A 6,918-nucleotide genomic window follows, 5' to 3' on the forward strand; every position below is an offset into this window, starting at 1 on the left:
ATTTGATGGTTTAGGTGTTATTTGTGGTGTTTTGATGATTCGAGCAAGTTTGAGTAAGGTGTTGGATCATGTTTGTGTTTTTGGTTGAGGTCCCGAGGCCTCGGGGTGATTTCGGATGGCTAACGGGAAGTTTTGGCTTGTAATACTTAAGAATTTGCTGCTGCTTATGGTATTTCCGCTCCTGCGGAAATGGGACCGCAGAAGCGGTACCGCAGGAGCGGGTGGAGAGTCGCAGAAGCGGGTAGAACCGCAGGTGCGTGTTTCAGACCGCATAAACGGAAAATATCTGCAGAAGCGGAAGTCGCAGAGGCGGCTAAGGAGTCGCAGATGCGGAAACAACTGATCGGAAAGGAGTTTTAATTCCTTCGCGAATTTTTGAAAGGGTTTCATATTTTCACTTCGGACTTGGAGAATTTGGGCGAGTTGGAGGAGAGAAATCAAGGGACTTCATTGAGGTAAGAATTTCTAAGCCTAAAACACGATTTTATGGTGCAAACACATGAAATTAGACTGAAAACTCAAGGAATTAAAGGTCAAAAATGGAAGTTAGGGCTTGAAACCTAAGAGAGAAAAAAATGGGAACTTGAGGGGTCATTTGGACTCCGATTTTGGTGTTCTTTATATGTATAGACTCGTGGCGAGATAAGAAATCCGTTGATGGTATATTTACTGATTTTCGAGAAGTGGGCTCGGGGCTCGGGTTTTTGCTAATTTCGGGAATTTAGATTGTTTTCAATTGGGTATTTTCCCATTAGCATATTGTGATGTATTCGTTGTGGTTTTGACCAGATTCCGTACGCAAGGAGGTTAATTCGAAAGGCAAAGGCATAGCAAGCTAGGACTTTGGCCGGCTTGAGGTTAGTAATAAATGTAAATGCTGTGTTGAGAGTTTGAAACCCCGAATTTGCACAATGTAGTGCTATGTGAGGTGACTTGCACGCCGGATAACGGGCGTGGGGTAGAGCACCGTCGGGGATTGTGACTTGGTCCGTCCCGCTTAATAAAGTTACTACCTAATTGCTTGTAGATTAGTAACATCCTTATAAAAATGGATTAAATGTCATAATTGGGCTTTGTGCCAACTACTTGAATCCTTCAGGGATTATTTTTACTGATTTCTTACCATAATTATAAATATTGAACTCAGTCCTGGTATTTAATACTGTTTTGTAAACTCAGCCATTTTTCTGAAAGTAGAAACTTAATTAATATTTTTAAATGAAGTTTGGGCTGAATATTCTTATGTTATTGTACCCGAGGGGCTTATGTGATTTTGGACTGAGTATGGGATCGGGCTGCACGCCGCAGTGGTATGATATTAAAAATGATATGAGGCCGAGGGCCTGTTTGATGCCACGATATGGCTTATTATTGCGCTTGGGCCGTAAGGGGCCCCTCCCGGAGTCTGCACACCCCCAGTGAGCGCCGTCGATGATAAATAAATGGAGCGAGCTGCACTCCGCAGCGGGTACTGGAGAGTACCGGTTTATGTGTTGCATTGCATATTTAATTGTCATTTATTATTTATTCTGATGTGATAATTCTGTAATTGTTTTCATTGTTTTATTGTATTATGCTACTGGTTCATGTTGCTGTGTTTATAGTTTCACTTTGTGCCTATTTAGGATTTCTTATTCTCAGACTGTATTTATGTTTATTACTTTCTGGGTTGGAAGTACTCACATTACTCCCTGCACTTGTGTGCAGATTTAGGTGCACCCACTGAGGCCGAGTGAGATCTTTCTCTGCTTAGCATCACATTCGGGAGATTCAAGGTAGCTGCAAATTAGCGTTCGCAGTCCTGATCTTCCTTCTATTTTATTTATTTGTTTTCCACATTTCTAGAGAAGCATTATGTAATAGGTTAATATTCATGCATTAGAGGCTTAGACTTGTGACACCAGATTCTATGGGCTGAATAGTATATTATATGTTGGGCTTTCCGGATGTTAGAATTTATTTCAGGATTTTCCCGCATTTAACTTGGTATTTTAGTTGTGAAAACTTATTTATCTATTGTGATTAATCGGTTAAGGTTGTCTAAATGGTCGGGCTTGCCTAGCAGTATGTTGGGCGCCATCACGACCGGGGTTGGGTCGTGACAAGGTGGTATCAGAGCCCAGGTTACTTGGTCTCGCAAGTCATGAGCCGGTTTAGTAGAGTCTCGTGGATCGGTACAAAGACGTCTGTACTTATCCTCGAGAGGCTGCAGAACCTTTAGGAAATACTTCATATTCTTGAAACTCTTGTCGTGCGGCTTTGTTGAATTGAGAACTAAATCTTTGTTATTCTATTCTCTCACAGATGGTGAGAACACGAGCTACCCAACGTGACGGACAACCACCAGTGCCACCTACTGAGGCCGCCAGAGGCCGTGGACGCGGTCGTGGTCGTGGCAGGGGCAGAGTAGCCGGGGCAGCACCTACTGATCCGTTAATTGCCCCAGCTCAGGATCAGGCTCCAGCGATGGAGACTCCAACAGCACCTGCTCAGGCACCAGTCGTGCCTATTGTGATTCCGGGTCTTCAGGAGACTTTGGCACAGATCTTGACGGTCTGTGCTGGATTGGCTCAGGCAGTTTCAGCGACCACGGCAGCAACAGCTACTTCACAGACCGGGGGAGGCAATCAGACCCCCGATGCCCGCACACCTGCGCAGGGAGTGCAGGGGCTACAGACACCGGAGGCACCTCCAGATCAGCAGGTTACACCAGCTCAAGGTTTTGTGGTTCCAGCTATGCCAGACTATGAGCAGCGTCGCCTCGAGAGGTTTGGTAGACTCCAGCCTTCGACATTCGGTGGTGCTGAGGGCGAGGATGCCCAGAGTTTTCTTGACAGATGCCAGCGTATGCTCCGTAGGGCAGGGATCCTTGAGTCGAGTCGTGTGGCATTTACTACTTTTCAGTTCACGGGGGCTGCACTTACTTGGTAGGAGGACTTTCAGAGGCGTAGGCCTGCCGGTGCAACACCTCTGACTTGGCAGCAGTTCTTCGCTCTTTTTCTAGAGAAGTATATACCTCAGTCCCGCGGGGAAGAGTTGCGTAGGCAGTTTAAGTGGTTAACACAGGGAGATATGATACTGACTCAGTACGAGATGAGGTTTTCCCAGCTGGCTCGTCATGCTACTTGGATGGTTCCATCAGATCGTGGGAGGATCAGGAGATTTGTGGATGGTCTTAACTACCATCTCCGTATTTTGATGACTGGAGAGAGAGTACTGGGTGCTAAATTCGAGGAGGTAGTGGATATCGCTCGTGAGATCGAGTCAGTTCGTCGTAGAGAGCGAGAGGAGAGGGAGGCTAAGAGGCCTCGTGGATCGGGCAGTTACAGTGGTGCTCCTTCGAGGGGTCAGTTCCAGCAGGGTAGAGGTCGCTCTTTCAGGCCTGCTTAGTCAGCTCGTCCAGAGTATCGTGGGGGATCTTCAGGCCGTGGTCATCATGGGCCCTAGCAGGGTCAGACTTCACTCAGCGCCCTTCCAGCTCAGAGTTCATCTCATGCCCCATCAGTTCAGGGTTCTTCTGCGCCGAGTGCATCTGCTAGTCACTCCGGTGCGAGGGGTTTCCGTCAGTCCTCATCTCCAGTACCGAGCAGCTGTTATGAGTGCGGAGAGTTTGGTCACATGAGGAGGTAGTGCCCTCGCCTTCGTGGCAGACAGCATCAGCAGAGGGGTCAGCCCTTAACTTCTGCTCCAGTTACTTCATCACCCGCCCAGTCAGCTAAGGGTGGAGATCAGGCAGCCAGGGGCCGTCCCAGAGGTGGAGATCGATCAGGCGGTGGCCAGGCTCGTTTCTGCGCTATGCCGGGCAGGACAGATGCCATTGCTTCTGACGCGGTCATTACAGGTATTATTTCAGTCTGTCACAGAGACGCCTCAGTATTATTTGATCCCGGTTCTACCTATTCATATGTGTCTTCATATATTGCTCATCATTTGGGTTCATCCCGAGGGTGTCTTGCCTTACAAGTTCATGTATCTACCCCGGTGGGCGACACTATTGTTGTAGACCATGTATTCCGGTCATGTTTGGTGACTATTGGGGGTCTGGAGACCCGAGTTGATTTATTGCTATTGAGCATGGTAGACTTCGATGTTATCCTGGGCATGGACTGGTTATCTCTGTGTCATGCTATTCTGGACTGTTATGCTAAGACAGTCACTTTGGCTATGCCGGGTGTACCGCGGATCGAGTGGCGTGGTGTGACTGACTATATCCCTAGTAGAGTTATTTCTTTTTTGAAGGCCCAGCGTATGGTTGAAAAGGGTTGTCTTTCCTATTTGGCGTTTGTGAGAGATGTGGGAGCTGAGACCCCCAGCATTGAGTCGGTTCCCGTTGTGAGGGAGTTTTCCGATGTGTTTCCTGCAGACCTGCCGGGTATGCCGCCGGACAGGGACATTGATTTTGGCATTGACCTGGTGTCGGGCACTCAGCCCATTTCTATTCCACCATATCGCATGGCACCAGCGGAGTTGAAAGAATTGAAGGAACAGCTTCAGGAGCTCCTGGATAAGGGGTTCATTCGGCCTAGTGTGTCACCTTGGGGTGCACCAGTTCTATTTGTGAAGAAGAAGGATGGCACGATGAGAATGTGCATCGATTATAGGCAGTTGAACAAGGTAACAATTAAAAACAAGTACCCCTTACCTCGCATTGATGATTTATTTGGCCAGCTTCAGGGAGCGAGGGTGTTCTCAAAAATTGATCTTCCTTCGGGTTACCACCAGCTAAAAATCAGGGACTCAGATATTCATAAGACTGCTTTCAAGACTAGATATGGTCACTACGAATTCCTTGTCATGTCTTTTGGGCTGACCAATGCCCCAGCAGCTTTCATGCACCTGATGAACAGTGTGTTCCGGCCTTACCTGGATTCATTTGTCATAGTATTCATTGATGACATACTGGTATATTCGCGCAGTCAGGAGGAGCACGCGCAACATTTGAGAGTTGTATTGCAGAGATTAAGGGAGGAGAGGCTTTATGCAAAGTTCTCCAAATGTGAGTTCTGGCTCGGTTCAGTGGCTTTCTTGGGACATGTGGTGTCCAGTGAGGGTATCAAGGTTGACCCAAAGAAGATAGAGGCGGTGCAGAGTTAACCTAGACCGACCTCAGCCACAGAGTTTCGCAGCTTCCTAGGGTTGGCAGGTTACTATCGCCGGTTTGTGCAGGGATTTTCCTCTATTGCGTCGCCCTTGACCAAGTTGACTCAGAAGGGTGCCGCATTTGTATGGTCGAACGAGTGTGAGAAGAGCATTCAGAAGCTCAAGACAGCTTTGACCACAGCTCCAGTGTTAGTCTTGCCATCAGCTTCAAGATCTTATACGGTATATTGCGATGCTTCGAGAGTTGGGATTAGTTGTGTTTTGATGCAGGAGGGTAGAGTTATTGCGTATGCTTCTCGTCAGTTGAAGCCCCATGAGCAGAACTACCCCGTCCATGACTTAGAACTAGTAACTATAGTTCATGCACTGAAGATTTGGAGGCATTACTTGTATGGCGTATCCTGTGAGGTATTCACTGATCATCGCAGTCTTCAGCATTTGTTCAAGCAAAAGGATCTTAATTTGAGGCAGCGTAGATGGTTGGAGTTACTTAAGGATTATGACATTACTATCCTGTATCACCCGGGGAAGGCCAATGTAGTGGCCGATGCTTTGAGTCGAAAGTCGGTGAGTATGGGGAGCTTGGCATACATTCCAGTTGAGGAGAGGCCATTTGCAGTTGATGTTCAGGCCTTGGCCAACCGATTTGTGAGATTAGATATTTCAGAGCCCAGTCGAGTGTTGGCTTGTGTGGTTTCTCGGTCTTCCTTGTACGACCGCATCAGGGAGTGTCAGTATGATGATTCGCATTTGCTTGTCCTTAAGGACAGGGTTCAGCGTGATGATGCCAGGGATGTGACCATTGGAGACGATGGTGTGTTGAGAATGCAGGGCCAAATTTGCGTGCCCAATGTGGATGGGCTTCGGGAGTTGATATTGGAGGAGGCCCATAGCTCGCGGTATTCCATTCATCCGGGTGCCGCGAAGATGTATCAGGATCTCAGACAGCACTATTGGTGGCGAAGGATGAAGAGAGATATTGTGGAGTATGTAGCCCGGTGTCTTAATTGTCAGCAAGTGAAATATGAGCATCAGAGACCGGGTGGTTTACATCAGCAAATGGTTATTCCTAAGTGGAAGTAGGAGAGGATCACTATGGATTTTGTTACCGGACTCCCACGGACTCTGAAGAAATTTAATGCTATTTGGGTGATTGTAGACAGGCTGACCAAGTCCGCGCACTTCATTCCGGTTTGTACTACTTATTCTTCAGAGCGGCTGGCAGAGATCTATATTCGGGAGATAGTTCGATTGCATGGTGTCCCAGTTTCCATCATATCAGATCGGGGCACTCAGTTCACCTCTCAGTTTCGGCAGGCGGTTCAGCGAGAGTTGGGTACTCAGGTGCAGTTGAGCACAACTTTTCACCCTCAGACGGACAGGCAGTCCGAGCGCACTATTCAGATATTGGAGGATATGTTACGTGCCTGTGTTATTGATTTTGGAGGATCATGGGATCGATTTCTACCGCTTGCGGAGTTTGCATACAATAATAGCTATCAGTTCAACATTCAGATGGCACCGTATGAGGCCTTGTATGGGAGGCGGTGTAGATCGCCAGTTGGTTGGTTCGAGCCCGGGGAGGCTAGGTTGTTGGGGACAGATTTGGTTCAGGATGCATTGGAGAAGGTGAAGGTGATTTAGGAGAGACTCCGTACAGCACAGTCGAGACAGAAGAGCTATGCAGACAGGAAGGTTCGAGATGTATCTTTTATGATTGGTGAGAAGGTCTTGCTGAAGGTTTCACCCACAAAGGGTGTTATGAGATTTGGGAAGAAAGGGAAGCTGAGCCCGCGGTTTATTGGACCTTTTAGAGGT

Source organism: Nicotiana attenuata, unplaced genomic scaffold (genome assembly GCF_001879085.1).
Source record: "Nicotiana attenuata strain UT unplaced genomic scaffold, NIATTr2, whole genome shotgun sequence".
In the NCBI taxonomy this organism is placed as follows: domain Eukaryota; kingdom Viridiplantae; phylum Streptophyta; class Magnoliopsida; order Solanales; family Solanaceae; genus Nicotiana; species Nicotiana attenuata.